Below are 16,386 nucleotides of genomic sequence, written 5' to 3' on the forward strand. Positions count from 1 at the left end.
CTTTGTCCAGCAAGATATGATAGGGATGTTTCTTTAGCTGGGCCTTTGTCCACATTGTGGTCATGTAGTTAGGAAGGATGTTTCTCATGGCCCAAACCCCTGTAAAATGTTTCACTTTGACCAAGGTCTGCAAAATAGCAGGGAGCTTACAACATAGTGTACTTTGGACTAACATTCTTGCCTTCTACTTTAATATAAAAGGAAGAGTGGCATTGTGGATTGTCTGGCTGCTTCCTGCTGAGTAGGGGCACTGTACTCAGGGTTCGGGTTTTGAAGTAGTCGGTGTTCGACTTCAGAGCTGTTTTCCTTGAAGCACTGATACTGAACTTGGTGGAGGAGGAGGATGGCATTAATGTGTTTCTGGGTGGTTGTCTGGATAAGGGAGTTTAGCCTTTGGGAGGTAAAGCGGGATATGAATGTGAATACATATGGGCCAGTTGTTAGTATTCTGAGGAAGAAAATTAGGGGCCATAAGAAAGGGGCAACCTGCTCTCCCGGTGCTAAGTGCACAGAGATGTTTAGTTCTGCTAATGGGAATGAAGTGTACAGCCTGCTTGGTGTGTGTGGAGGAGGAGGAAATAGGGATTACTGAAGGAACCTGAATAGTTTGGTTGTTAGGCAAAATGTTAATATTTGGAGATTGAAACACCAGGGCTCATGTTCCTGACCAATTGACTGGTAGGCGGAGTTAAGTGTTTGCACTGCAAAGGAAGAAGACACTGCAGGTGGACAGACAAAAGTTATCGGGTATGGTGGAAAGCCATGAGAAGGTGGGGGTTGACTCTTGAATGAACTTTTTGTCCCATCCTTTTTTTGTTTTTCCAAGTTGAATAGCTGCCAGCAAGGGTAGCCCCTGTAAGGGCCTGATAGGGAATGTTGGTGGGAGAGGAGGTGAAGGCTGTTTGGTTTTGGAGAGAAAGAGATAAATGGGTTTTCATAACTAAGCCATTGAGATCCTGATGGGGCAGAAGGATATAGATTGCAGTTGAGGAAATTGTTTGCGCAGTTTCTCCAGGGAGCGCCCTTAAGTTGACTACATGGAGAGGGGTGCCAGCAGAGAGGGGAAGGTTAGTAAGGGGTGTTTTATAGAATCCAGCTTAGAGGCCATGAGGCGAAGGAGGGTGACAGCCCTGTGTGATGATGTGAGTGGATTCAATAGGTTGCAGGAAAGGTGTTTAGCCAAGCCAGATTATAAACAGGTTTTGGGAATGGATTGGCAGAGTACATGAGATGCAGGTTTATTTGGACTGGGCTTATGCGGTCAGGTTAGCAGGATGGGCTGTGAACTGCTGGATTTGTATGAACAACAAATTTAACAGTTGGAAGAAAGACGGAAGTTTGACTGATTTAAGAGGTGATGTTTGAGGTTGACAAAGTGGACTCAATTGCCAGAGGTTAGGGGTGGGGACTTAGAGTATCCCATAGACAAAGAAGACAAAACGAGGACAAGGAGATTTGAGTAGGAGTGAAATTTTGGAAAGTCCTGCAGTCATAGCTCCTGGATTAATGTGAGAAATCGGAGTGGATTATCCAGGGACTTGGGGAGGGAATACCAGGAGAGATCGGAAACAAGCTATGAGATAAAATATTTGAAATTGGAGGCAGAGAGTGTTATGGACCACGGCCTCCTGGATTGGCAACTTCTGGAACTTTTGTTCAGTGAAGTGAGGTTGGTCCTGTGAGGAAGGGAGAGAAATTTGGGGGGAGGACATTTCTGGATGTGGATCTGATGCTCTTTTAAGTTTGGAATGGTGTATCCAGTGGGGAAAGGATATAATCTTTGCCCTTGTGGGAGTGGCTAGGATAACCTGGTGAGGACCCTCCACTTAGGTTGGAGAGGGGAGGAGGAGTCTGTGATCCAGACCCAGTCTGGACTTTCCGGATGGGGCAAGTAAGCATTTGCGTACTGTCTTATACTGTCTTATTAGATGTTGAGTAAGGTATAATGCCAGCCAAGTATCTCGTATATAAGGGGAAGAAGATACAGGGAGATTCTGGAGGATAAAGAAGTGCTCGTACAAGAGTTTAAATGGCCTTAGGCTGAGGGGTTTTGGGGGAATGGCTTGCAAATGCATGAGGGCCAATGGGAGAAGTGAAGTCCAGGCCATTTTAACCTCTGGAAAGAGTCTGGTTAGTTATTGTTTTAAAAGGGCATTGGTCCATTTAACTTTACCTGAAGATTGGGGGGGCAATGAGAAATATGGAAAGGTATTTAATGTTTAGAGCCTTTGCCAGCTGTTGGTTAACCTGTGAAACAAATGTTGGCCTGTTGTTTCACCGGACGGAAGAGGAGAGTTTGAACCAGGGATAATATGAGTGAGGAGAATAGAAGCGACAGTGTGTGCCTTTTCAGTGGTGGTAGGAAAAGCTTCTACCCATCCAGAGAATGCATCTACTATTGTCAGAAAGTATTGGACTCATTTTATGGGGGCATGTGTGTGAAGTTGATTTGCCAGTCCTGCCCTGGCAGGTGTACTTGGGCCTGGTGTGTCAGGGAAAGGAGGTAATTTGATAGCTTCTTAAGGGGAAGTTTGAGTGCAAAGGAAATATGCCTTAGTAATATCTTTGACATTGGAAGCCATGGTGGAAGACTGTGTGTAAATTTTTAAGAGCTGGAGTAGGGGTGGTACGGAAATGGTTGTGAACATATAAAAGTACAGAAAGTTTTAAAAACATGGGCAAGGCAATTTTATCATTGAGGTAGAACCACTTTTTCCTGAATAGCATCAGCCTGGGCAAGTGAGGTTTGTTCCTCCTGGGTATATATAGGGTGTATGTTGGGAAAAGGGTGCAATAATGATGGGGTTTTAAGGGCTGCCAACTGGGTTGCCAAATTTGCCAGAGAGTTTCCCTTGGTTATGGCATTTTGGTGGTCCTTGCAATGAATAATGACAGCCTGTAGTGGTAGTTTAGCCGCCTCCAGCAGTTTGTGTATGAGTTTGCCATTTCCTATGGAGGTTCCTTTTGTAGTTAGAGAACCCCTTTCCTGACAGATTAAGACATGAGAGTGTAGGATGTGGTATGCATATTTGGAATTGGTGTAAATGTTACTTTTCCTTTGCCAGAGTGAGGGCCCTGGTTAGGACAACTAGCTCCACCTGTTGAGAGGTAGTTCTGCCTGTTGAGAGGTAGTATGGGGTGGGAGAGCATTGGATTTTAGGAGTTTATATCAGCAATGATGGCTGAACATGGCTCCCTAAAAAAGGTTCCATTAATGAACCATGTAGGGGTTTTTGAAATGTGTTGGAAGGTGGTAGAGGAGAGGGAGTCTAAGAGGTCCAGGCAGGAGTGAGACAGCTTAGAGTTGGAGGTATTTACAGGAAGGAGGGTGGCTGGATTGAGAACTTTACATCTCTGGAAGGTGATGAGAGGGTTTCCCATGAATAAGGCGGGCGCCTGCTGTAAGGTGGATGGTGGGAGAGTTAGAAGAGATCGCTGACTTGTAAGGTTCTGTAGGCTATGGGAAGATGAAATAGGAATGTGTTGGTAGAGAGTGAGTTTCTGTGCCTCTGAGGCCAGCAATTTGGCCACACCCATGGTTTTTAAGCAGGGTGGCCAGCTTTGAATGACAGTTCAGTTGTTTTGAGAGGTTTGCAATGGCTTGTGGGGAGTTGCTGTATGTTTTGCAAAGTGGTCCAAGAGCAAGGCCTTAGTCAAAATGTACATACAGAGTAAAGGACTTGGTGGGGTTGGGAAGTTCCAGTGCCAGGGCCGTTACAAGGGTTTTTTAGATTTTTAAAGTGTGAGTTGATGGGGTAAGCTGGGTTTAGGGGTTCCAGAATGGGCCCATGTGAGGCCGTGCAGAGTGGCTTGGCCAGCAAGCTGAATTTGGGAATCTACAGTTGGAAGTATCCCACAAGGTCCAAGAAGAAGAGGAGGTCCTTTTTTTTTTTTTTTTTTTTTTTTTTGGTTGGCGAAGGGACATGTCCTGAATTAGCTTCTTTCTTTTGGGTTGGGATAGCCCAAGAATTAGGGGTTACAACCAGTCCAAGGTAAGTGACCTGGGTTTGGGCTACCTGAGCATTTGTGGGTGAGACCTGCTATCCTCAACTATGGAGGAAGTTTAAAAACTGAGTGGTGTGTGGGATGGACAGGTTAAGGGAGGAGCTACAGAGAAGGAGGTTATTGATGTGTTGGAGCAGAGAGGTTAGTGACTTCCTGAAGAGTTTTGGAAGGTATTTGAAATCTTAAAAAGTCAAATGAAATAGAAATTTGGTATAAAAACCACAATGATTTAAAAGTCATGCCTGTTGTAGTTTGAGGAAGCAAATAATTAGAGTCTCCAGAGGGAATGGCGTTTGGTAACACATGGGTGTGACTGCCATCTTGCAGAAGAGGTTATCATAGAGATCTTGGGAAGGTACTCATAATAAAATTCATGAGTGATGGATGCACAAGTCAGATGTCATTTTATTAATTTTCATTAAAAATATAATTGTTTTAAGGACAAGAAAATTTAAGCTTGTATGACACATGCATATTCTCAATCTGGGACGTCTATAGTTTATATCTAAAAGCTAAATAACTAAAAAGTGACTTAGAGAGTATAGTCAGCAAAATGAATGTTATTTAGATAATCTTAATGGCCAGTGTCATAAAGCTATGATAATCTCATGAATGCATCTTTCTGATATAGGAGTGGTCCTCCATTCTGACCTGACATTTATATTCATAGGTAGGAGGCCAGTTTTTCCAGCATGGTGCTGGAAACACAGTACTCATTGCTGTAAACTTTCAAACAGCAGAACATCCCATTTCTGATTGATGCATTCTTTTTTCATTCATTGGTTCAATAAATATTTAATGAAAATGTATTTTCGGCACTACGCTAATGCTGTGCATAAAAGAGGGAGCAAGAGAGACACAGCCCCTGCCCTCACACAGATTAACATCTAGTGATGACAGATATACAATTAAACAAGCTGTGATCACAATTGGTATGGTAGAGGAAGTACAGGGCAGCATAAAAATGAATAAGAGGGCCACCTAACCCAGAAAAAGGGATCAGAGAAATCTTCCAGCAGGAAGTGATGTTTTACTGGGGACTTGAAAGTGGAGTACAAATTAGCAAGGTAAGGGAGAGATTGTCTCAGGCAGGGGACCAACATGAGCAAAGATTAAAAAAAAAAACTGAACAAATAGAAAAACCTCATATACTCTTTTTTGACAAGTGTGCAGAGATATATTTTTTAAAAAAGATAACATACATTGTTGATGACTATATGAGTAACCCCCTTTTCGATTTTTATCGTTATTTTTCTCTAAATTCCGGGATGTGCAAAATGTGCCGTTTTGTTACATAGGTATACATGTGCCATGGTGGTTTGCTGCACCTATCATCTCAGTTTTAAGCCCTGTAAATACATACACCTCTAGCTAGACTAATAAAGAAGAAAAGAGAGAAGACGCAAATACCACAATAAAAAATGATAAAGGGGATATCACCGCAGACCCCACAGAAATACAAACTACCACCAGAGAATACTATAAATACCTCGCCACAATTAAACTAGAAAATCTGGAAGAAATGAATAAATTCCTGAGCACATACAGACTCCCAAGACTAAACTAGGAAGAAGTTGAATCCCTGAATAGGTCGATAACAAGTTCTAAAATTGGGGCAGTAATTAATAGCCTATCAAACAAACAAACAAAAAAACCCCAGGACCAGATGGATTCACAGACGAATTCTACCAGAAGTACAAAGAGGAGCTGGTACCCTTCCTTCTGAAACTACTCCAAACAGTTGAAAAGAAAGGACTCCTCCCTAACTCATTTTATGAGGCCAGCATCACCCTGATACCAAAACCTGGCAGAGATACAATAAGAAAACTTCAGGCCAATATCCCTGATGAACACTGATGCAAAAAATAAATAAAATACTAGCAAACTGAATCCAGCAGCACATCAAAAAGTTTATCCACCATGATCAAGTTGGCTTCATCCCTGGGATGCAAGGTTGGTTCAACATATGGAAATCAATAAATGTAATCCATTACATAAACAAAACTAGTGACAAAAAAACCACATGATTATCTCAAAAGATGCAGAAAAGGCCTTCAATAAAATTCAACATCTCTTCATGTTAAACACTCTCAATAAACTAGGTATTGATGGGTCATATCTCAAAATAATAAGAGCTATTCATGACAAACACATAGCCAATATCATACTGAATGGGGAAAAGCTGGAAGCATTCCCCTTAAAAATCAGCACAAGACGAGAATGCCCTCTCTTACCGCTCCTAGTCAACATATTATTGCAAGTTCTGGCCAGGTCAGTCAGGCAAGAGAAAGAAATAAAGTGTATTCAAATAGGAAAAGAGGAAGTCAAATTGTCTGTTTGCAGATGACATTATTGTATATTTAGAAAACCCCATTGTCTCAGCCCCAAAACTCCTTAAGCTGATAAGCAAAATCAGCAAAATCTCAGGATACAAACTCAATGTGCAAAAATCACAAGCATTCCTTTATACCAACAGTAGACAAGCAGAGAGCCAAATCATGAATGAATGCCTGTTCACAATTGCTGCACAGAGAGTGAAATACCTAGGAATACAGCTAACAAGAGACTTGAAAAACCTCTTCAAGGAGAGCTACCACTACTGCTCAAGGAAATCAGAGAGGACACAAACAAATGCAAAAACATTCCATCCTCATGGATAGGAAGAAACAATATTATGAAAATGGCCATACTGCCCAAAGTAATTTCTAGATTCAATGCTATTCCCATCAAACTACCATTGACATTCTTCACAGAATTAGAAAAAACTACTTTAGGCCGGGCACGGTGGCTCAAGCCTGTAATCCCAGCACTTTGGGAGGCCGAGATGGGCGGATCATGAGGTCAGGAGATCGAGACCATCCTGGCTAACCCGGCGAAACCCTGTCTCTACTAAAAAAATACAAAAAACTAGCCGGGCGAGATGGCGGGTGCCTGTAGTCCCAGCTACTCGGGAGGCTGAGGCAGGAGAATGGCATGAACCCAGGAGGCGGAGCTTGCAGTGAGCTGAGATCCGGCCACTGCACTCCAGCCTGGGTGACAGAGCGAGACTCCGTCTCAAAAAAAAAAAAAAAAAAAAGAAAAAGAAAAAACTACTTTAAATTTCATATGGAACCAAAAAGAAGCCTGTATAGCCAAGACAATCCTCAGCAAAAAGAACAAAACTGGAGGCATCACACTACCTGGCCTTAAACTATACCACAAGGCTACAGTAAGCAAAACAGCATGGTATTGTTACCAAAACAGATATATAGACCAACGGAACAGACAGAGACCTTGGAAATAACACAACACATCTACAACCACCCGATCTTTGACAAACCTGACAAAAACAAGCAATGGGGAAAGGATTCCCAATTTAATAAATGGTGCTGGGAAAGACTAGCCATATGCAGAAAACTGAAACTAGGTAACCCCTTTTGTCCACTGCTGATAGGAATGTAAATTGTTATACATATTTTAAAGGTTATTTCAGAAGTTTAAAGGTATAAACTCTGTAAACTTGACACTGTAATTTTAGATATTTGTTCTGAAGAAATAATTGTGGATGTATCAAATGATACAAAATATATGAGATCTTGACTTTATAAAGAGAAAAATTGGAAACTGGAAAATGGGTTCAATAAATTCTTATATTTAATGAAAAACATATTATGCAGCTAATAAAAGTATTATTATCAAAACACTTAATGACCTAGATCTTGGGGATAGCAAACTATAGCCAAACTATGGCAAAATGGCCTGCAATCTGCTTTGTTTTTTAATTTTTTATTTTGAAACAACTATAGATTCACAGGAAGTTGCAAAGAGTACAGAAAGGTACCATGTACCCCTCACCTAGTTTCCTCTACTGGTTAAATCTTACTACAGTGCAATATCAAACTATAAAATTGACATTAGTACAAGGTGTGTGTAGATTCTTGTAACCACAAGTACAATCAAGATACTAACTCTTCCATCACCACACAAATCTCCCTTGTGCTACCCTTTTATAGTCATACCCACCTCTTCTTTTTTCCTTGGTTAGTCTAGCTAGCAGTTTATCAATTTTTAAAATCTATTCAAAGAACCAACTTTTCACTTCATTGGTCCCTTGTATAATTTTTTTGTCTCTATTTTGTTAATTCTGTTCTCATCTTTATTATTTCTTCTACTAATTTTGGGTTTGATTTGTTCTGGCTTTTCCAATTCCTTGAGGCGCAACTTTGGATGGTTTATTTGTAATCTTGCCACTTTTTTGATATAGGCATTTGGTACTATAAACTTTATTTTTCTTTTCTTTCTTTTTTTTTTTTTGAGATGGTGTCTCACTCTGTCACCCAGGCTGGAGTGCAGTGGCATGATCTCAGCTCGCTGCATCCTCTGCCTTTTGGGTTCAAGCAATTCTCCTGCCTCAGCCTCTTGAGTAGCTGGGACTACAGGCATGTGCCACCATGCCCAGCTAATTTTTGTGTTACCCTGCTATCAAAACACACAAGGATTATCCTGCTTTATCCTGCTATCAAAACAGATAAGGATGCCACATCAAAAAGACAACTATAGGCCAATATCTCTGATGAACATAGATGTATAAATCTTCAACAAAATATTATCAAACAGAATCCAACAGCACATCAAAAACAAAACAAAACAACAAGAAAACCCACAACATGTTCAAGTGGGATTTATCCCAGGAATGTAACAATGGTTTAACACATGCAAGTCAATAAATGTGATCCATCACATTAACAGAATGAAGGACCAAAACCGTGTGATCATCTCAATAAATTCAGAGAAAGCATTTGATAAAATTCAATATCCCTTCTTAATAAAAATTCTCAACAAATTAGGAATAGAAGGAACATACCACACAATGTAATAAAAGCTATATATGATAAACCCACAGCTAACATCATGCTAAATGAGGAAAAGCTGAAAGAAAGCCTTTTCTCTAAGAATTGGAACAAAACACAGATGCACACTTTGACTACTCCTATTCAACATAGTACTGGAAGTCTTAGCCAGAGCATCAGGCAAGAGTAAGAAATAAAAGGCATCCAAGTTGGAAAAGAGAGAATAAAATTCTCCCTATTTGCAGATGATGTAATCTTATATCTTGAAAAATCTAAAGACTCTACCAAACACTGTTAGAACTGATAAATGAATTTGGTAAAGTTTCAGTATACAAAATTAACATACAAAAATTAGTAGCATTTCTATATGCCAACAGAAAAAAATCTGAAAAAGAAACCAAGAAAGCAATCCCACTTACAATGCTAATGAAATAAAATAAAATGACACAGCTAGGAATAAATTTTCCTAAAGAAGTGAAAAATCTCTACAACGAAAACTGTAAAACACTGATTAAAAAAATTGAAGAGGATATGCCAAAGAGGAAAGATTACCATGTTCATGGATAGGAAGAATTAATATTGTTAACATTTTCATACTAACCAAAGGAATCTACAGAATCAATGTAATCCCTATCAAAATATCAATGACATACTTCACTGAAATAGAAAAAAAACCCTAAAATTTGTATGAACAACAAAAGACCTCCAGTAGCCAAAGCAATCCTGAGCAGAGCAAAGCTGGTGGCACAACATTACCTGACTTCAAACTATAATACAAAAACTATAGAAACTAAAACAGCATTGTACTGGCATAAAAATGAACACATAGACCAATGGAACAGAAGAGAAAACCCTAAAACAAAGCCATGCATGCGTGGCCAACTCATTTTTTTACAAAGGTGCCAAGAGCGTACATTTGGGGAAGGACATCATCTTCAATAAATGTTGCTGGGAAAATTTAATATTTATAGAAGAACACTATAACTGGACCCCTATTTCTCATCAGTGACAAAAATAAACTCAAGATGGATTAAAAACTTAAATATAATACTTTATAACGTATAAAACGACTAGATAAAAGCATAGAGAAAACACTTCAGGACATTGGTCTAGGCAGATATGTTATGGCTAAGACCTCAAAAGTGCAGGCAACAAAAACAAATATAGACAATTGGGAATTATTCAACTAAGAAGCTTCTTCACAGCAAAGGAAACAATCAACAAAGTGAAGAGACAGACTGTTGAACGGGAGAAAATATTTGCAAACTAATCATTTGACAAGGACTATTATCCAGATTACAGAAGGAATTCAAATACCTCAATAGTAAAAAAGAAAGAAAGAAAGAAAGAAAAGAAACAAATAATCCCATTAAAAAGCTAGCAAAGGACATGAATAGACATTTCTCAAAGAAACACATTCAAATGGCCAATGCTATGTGAAATAATGCTCAAAATAATTAATCTTCCGGAAAATGCAAATCAAAACTACAATGAGATCTCATCTTACCCCAGTTAGAGTGGCTATTATTAAAAAGACAAACAATAACAGATGCTGGTGAGGATGCACAGAAAAGGGAACACATATACTCTTGCTGGTAATGTACTAGTACAGCCAGCCTGGAAAAGAGTACGACGATTTCTCAAAAAAACCCAAAATAGAACTACCATACAATCCAGCAATCCCACTACTGGATGTTTATCCAAAGAAAAAAAAATCCATGTATTAAAGGAATACCTACACTCCCATGTTTGTTGCAGCACTATTTACAAAGCAAAGGTATGGAATCAACCCAACTGCACAACAATGGATGAATAGATCAAGAATATGTGGCACATATACACAACAGAACACTATTTGGCCATAAAAAAGAATGAAATGATGTCATTTGCAGCAACATAGATGGAAGTAGAGGCTATTATATTAAGTGACATAGGCCCGGCAGAAAGACAAATATCTCATGTTCTCACTCATGTGTAGAAGGTTTAAAAAGTTGATCTCATGGAGAGAGAGAGTAGAATGATGGCTACCAGAGGCAGAGAAGAGTGTGTTGGGTGATGAGGGTAGGAAGATAAAGAGAAGTTGGTTAATGGGTGGAAACAAACAGTTATAAGGAATAAAATATAATGTTCAGGCTGGGCGAGGTGGCTCACGCCTGTAATCCCAGCACTTTGGGAGGCCGAGGCCCAAAGTGGATCATGAGGTTGGGAGATTGAGACCATCCTGGCTAACACGGTGAAACCCTGTCTCTACTGAAAATACAAAAAATTAGCCGGGCGTGGTGGCAGGCGCCTGTAGTCCCAGCTACTTGGGAGGCTGAGGCAGGAGAATGGTGTGAACCCGGGAGGCAGATCTTGCAGTGAGCCGAGATAGTGCCACTGCACTCCAGCCTGGGCGACAGAGCAAGACTCTGTCTCAAAAAAAAAAAAAATATATATATATATATATATATATATAATGATAATGTTCAATAGCAGAGTAGAATGAATGTAGTTAACAACAATGTATTGAATGTTTCAAAATCACTAGAAGAAAGAACTTCAAATGTTTGCAACACATGAAAATGACACACACTTGAAGTGATGGACACCTCAAATACCCTGACTTGAACATTATGCAGTCCATACATATAAAAAACTCACACATACCTTATAATTATGTACAAATATTTGTATCAGTAAAAAAGACCACACAAGTTTAATTACTATAGCTTTAAATATATCTTAAAATTAGATACATTGATTCTTTCCTTTTTAGTTTTTACCTATAAAAATTGTTTTAGCTCTTCTAGTTCCTTTGCATTTCTATATCAATTTTAGGATAATCTTATCTGTATCTGCAAAAAAATATTTTGCTGGGAATTAATATGAGTTATGTTAAGCCTATACATAAATTTGAGGAGAATTAGTATCTTTATTATGTTGAGACTTTCAATCCATGAACACAATATGTCTGCTACCTGTTTTTTTAATAAATAAAGGGCTATTGGAACACAGTCATGTCCAATTATTTATATATTGTTTATATTATATATATTTATGGTTGCTTTCCCATTATAATATCAGAGTTAAGTCATTGTGACAAAGACTATGTGACTTACAAAGCCTAAAATATTCACTACCGGGCCCTTTACAGAAAATTTTCCCACATCTGGATCAGATAAATGTCTGTGCTATATTGTTAAGTGAAAGAAAGCATATTACAAAACACTATAAATGGTATGTATCATTTTAATTTTAAACATAAGTTTTAATCACACTCATATGTATATGCATAATAAAATGACTGAAGTAATATAAAACCAAAATTTTAACTACTTTTTTTCAGGACAGCAGTATTAAGGGTGATTTAAAAATATTTTTTTGATTTTCTGCATTTTTCTTTTATTCTATCCTAAGTGGCTAAAAGGAATTTAACACGTTAAGAAAAGATTTTCCTTTCTTTTTTTTTTTTTTTTTTTTTTTTTTGAGACGGAGTCTCACGCTGTTGCCCAGGCTGGAGTGCAGTGGTGCGATCTCGGCTCACTGCAAGCTCCGCCTCCCGGGTTCCCGCCATTCTCCTGCCTCAGCCTCCTGAGTAGCTGGGACTACAGGCGCCCGCCACCGCGCCCGGCTAATTTTTTTTTTTTTTTTTTGTATTTTTAGTAGAGACGGGGTTTCACTGTGGTCTCGATCTCCTGACCTTGTGATCCGCCCGCCTCGGCCTCCCAAAGTGCTGGGATTACAGGCTTGAGCCACCGCGCCCGGCCGATTTTCCTTTCAAATTTCTCTCTCAACAATCTTATGAGACTCGTTCCTTTTAGGTGAAAAAAAAGACTTTCAAATTACAGAAGATATAATGATCAATTATTTCTGTTCAAGATAGTTAATTATGCCTTTACAATATGTCTTTTCAAAACATGGATGAATTATTGCAGGTTCATAATTTAAGCCTACTTAGTCAATAAGTACAGATAAGAAAATGCCATAGATATAAATAATCTTAATCCTTGGTTTATTCTTGATGATTTACTGATTCACACCTGAGGTTTACTTACTGGTAACTGTAGGCAAATGTAACATGCTTAAGCCTGAATACTAAGATGAGCAAATTGGTTACTGCTAAATGACCATTTCAAATGATAAGTACTGGCAAAATAGTTATATTTTTTGCTATCCTCACCCTCTATTAACTATTACTTCAGAGTGACAGGTTTTTTTCAGTTCTGTTGGTGGATCGACATAGATATAGACAGCTCAAATAGCAAGTCACACCAGGAGTGTCACCTGCTATTTGAGAAACTGAGTGGATGGCATAAAATACAGTGATTATAGCTATACTTTCATCTGGAAAGAACTCTGATAGGGCCATAAAAGATCAAAGGAGTGCTTGGAAGGGACATAGGTACCTGACAGGTTAATAACCCACTTCACAAAGTCAAAATGCATCTCCAGCAACTCCATTCTTTTCCTGAGGTGATTATTTCTTAAACCCTAATCTTGATTTTTAACCCTACTCTAAATCCACCTCTGTAAGTACTCCTTCACATGGTACAATTTAATTATTTTAATAACTATTAACTATTTTAATAACTCTAGAAATTATACAGTAATAGTTCCTTCATCATAACCACTGAAGAAAGTTTGTATGGGGACAAGGTATGAAATTCTAAAAGGCTCTGATCTTGCTCAGAAACAGGCACCAATTTTCTCAAATGAAAACATGTTTATTATATAAAGACTACAGATGCTTGGAACAGCTTGTCATCCCTTTGCTTTTAGGTGATGCCCACACAGCACTAAGAATGGCAGAGATCTGGCAATTTTCTAATTAAATGTGATCAATATTGACAACTAAACGGCATCATTCCGGCCCAGGAGTAGATTTCTGGGCCACAATTATCCTATTTGTCTGCCTACATTGCTCACATTAACTGGGTAAATTGGCTGATCAAATCTCCACTTCTGTAATACCAGACTGAAAGAGAGAGGCTTAGGAATTCACGCAATAGTAGAGAATGAATAAAAGGTGTTCATTTGTTCATCCATTTTTTTTTTTTAAACAAATAAAGGTTGACAACTACCCACTTCTACTCTGCTCGGTATGTGGAATTTGCAATAAAGAATAAGGCCTTGATTCTTCCCCACAAGAAGCTTAGAACTATGGGGGAAAAAAAAACACACAACAAACCCCAAATGTGCAATGATAAAGGTGTGATCTAAGGCTGAGGTATCATAAGAAATATACAGATAAAGTACTGCAGGAATTCGTAAGATGAAGACATTACTTCCTGGAATCAGAAAGAGCTTTCTGGAGAAAGTCACCTCGGGCACAAACTTGAAGGCAGGCTGTGGGACGAGGCAAAGGCACAGAAAGCGAGGCAGATTCATTAAGACTTGTTGGTAACCCAAAAAGAGTGTGCTTAAGAGAAGGGGAAATTACTGTTAGCATTTAGGATGTTCAAGGGTAACTTACAGACAGACATACAGCCAGCCCTTAGGAAGTAATTGGAAGCAAGACTGGTATACAATCAGGAACCCGGGTATTGTCCTTCTGCTTCAGCTTCATTCTTTCTCTCTGCAGACTTGCTTTCTCTGCTTTTCCATTCACATGGTCGACTACAATTACCCCAACTAATTGAAAGGCAGCAAGGAGAATCTTCTTGCCCCACATTATGTCAATTTTATGAACTATTGCCAGGAGAGTGAAGTCACAAATAAACACTGCTTCCAGGGGAAGAAGATCCAGAGGTTCCTAGATTTGGGGAGATGACTTGTATGCTGGTCAGATGTACCCTGAAGAGTGTCTACTGTGCTGTGCAAGGAGAATGGTAGCACAGTGCAACTAGAATACAAGTTTGGAAGGGCAGCTAAGAAAAGATAATGAAAGACTTTGGGGAGAATAATTGAGGATAGTAATGTAATCTGAACTATGCTTTGGACAAGTTCATCTGACAACATTAAGTATAATGAAATGAAATAATAGATTTCCTTTTGTCTCATTTTTTTGTATTCATTAATCTCACTGCATTATAAACACTATTATAAGCCACTTTAACTTCTTTTGGAGACAAGATACAAGATGATACAATAATTGTTATTTTTTTTAAAGAGAGTAAAGATGAGAGGTAATACAAATTCAACTTAGAATTGTGTTACTTATCACTTTTCTTTGTAAACGTAGCATGAACCCAAATAACCACATTCTGAACCCTAATTTTAAAATGTGAGGATTCAACTAGAACAAACATAACAACTAGAACAAACATGGCTCTTGTGTGCTCGTCGTCTCAGTTACCCCATCCAGAAACGTTGCTAAACGTTTTCGGATGTTTCCTGCTGAGCCTGGTCTAAGCCACAGAATCTTTCTCCATCCTCCAGGCAGCTCATAAATATCAATTCACTGAAGGTGTTATTCAAGGTTCAAATATTTGCCATCCCTAGACAACAATTCTAAATTGCTGTGTCTACAATTCTAAATTGCTAAGGATAAAGATGAAGCCTTTAGTTCAACCTCCTTATTTTATAGATGAGAAAACTGAGGCCCAGAAAGAGTAAGTGATTGGCATGTCACACAAACAAGTAAGTTATATCCTGAGATTATATTCTTCTTTTAGTAATTTTAATGGAAAAAATGTCTTCACTATTATAATCCTTTCTGTGTGATCATTGAGCAGTGGTTTGAAATTGTTTTTCTTAATACATGCAATTGAACTTTCTGAATTTTAATTTTTTTAAAATTTTATACTTCTAACAAACTGATCAGACATTACTGCTTGAATTTACCTTTTCTAGTTAATAATATTTGACTTTTAGTGGACCACTACTGGCATACTGGAATTTAGCAATTAGATGAAAGCTCATAGATATTTCCTTACTATTGTAAAATTGGAACATTGACCTATTTCTGAATAAATTTTATTGATGGCATGTTAAAAAATTAACATTAACCTTTAGTGAACATTACCTGGTCTGCTTGGCAAAGCTGAGTACTGTATGTAATCTTCTGTCACTCATGTATTATTTTCCTCTTCTTGCCTATAGAGAAAGAGGTCCTGATTTCTCAGTTGCTAGGGGAGTGCAAAAACAGAATCCTAGAGCTTCAAAGTTCTTCAAGAGGTCACCTGATCTGCTCCTTGGAGTACAGAGAGATGAACATTTTAATTAACCAAGACAGAAAACTACTAAAATTATTCTGAGTGAACTCAATAGATGTAGACAGATTAGGATTTTACATCCTCCCTTGGTACAAACATTTGTTTAGTTTATAAGCCCCCTTTAGGTAGTACTCATTGCATTGTGTTGCAATTATTTGTTCAACTGTGGATTTACCCTTGGAGGCCCTTGAGGATAAGAATGTGTATCTATCATCTTTTAGAGCATCCAGTACATAGAGGGGGGTTGATAAATGCCCACTGTTTAATGCATAGTGCAGGTGTTCAATTGAATTCTATTTTGCTACAAAGTAGGGCGGAATCCCATGTCTCCCTTTGTTTTGCCCCTTTGGAGGGACCTACAACTCCAGTGACCCAAAACAGAAACCATGCAAAATGGCCAATCAGGAAATGTTTGTTGA

At 38.6% G+C, this 16,386-nt stretch overlaps 1 long non-coding RNA gene across 2 annotated transcripts in view; it reads right to left on the reverse strand.

The window, feature by feature from the left end:
- LOC105493873 (uncharacterized) overlaps nt 1-15,875 on the reverse strand; it is a 69,376-nt gene extending 53,501 nt beyond the window's left edge. For both annotated transcript variants that reach the window (XR_011613071.1, XR_011613070.1), the window contains exon 1: nt 15,778-15,875. This is a non-coding gene — a long non-coding RNA (uncharacterized lncRNA). The remainder of the gene's footprint in view (nt 1-15,777) is intronic.
- Between the last annotated feature and the right edge of the window lie 511 nt (nt 15,876-16,386).

Source organism: Macaca nemestrina, chromosome 14 (genome assembly GCF_043159975.1).
Source record: "Macaca nemestrina isolate mMacNem1 chromosome 14, mMacNem.hap1, whole genome shotgun sequence".
NCBI classification, from domain to species: Eukaryota; Metazoa; Chordata; class Mammalia; order Primates; family Cercopithecidae; genus Macaca; species Macaca nemestrina.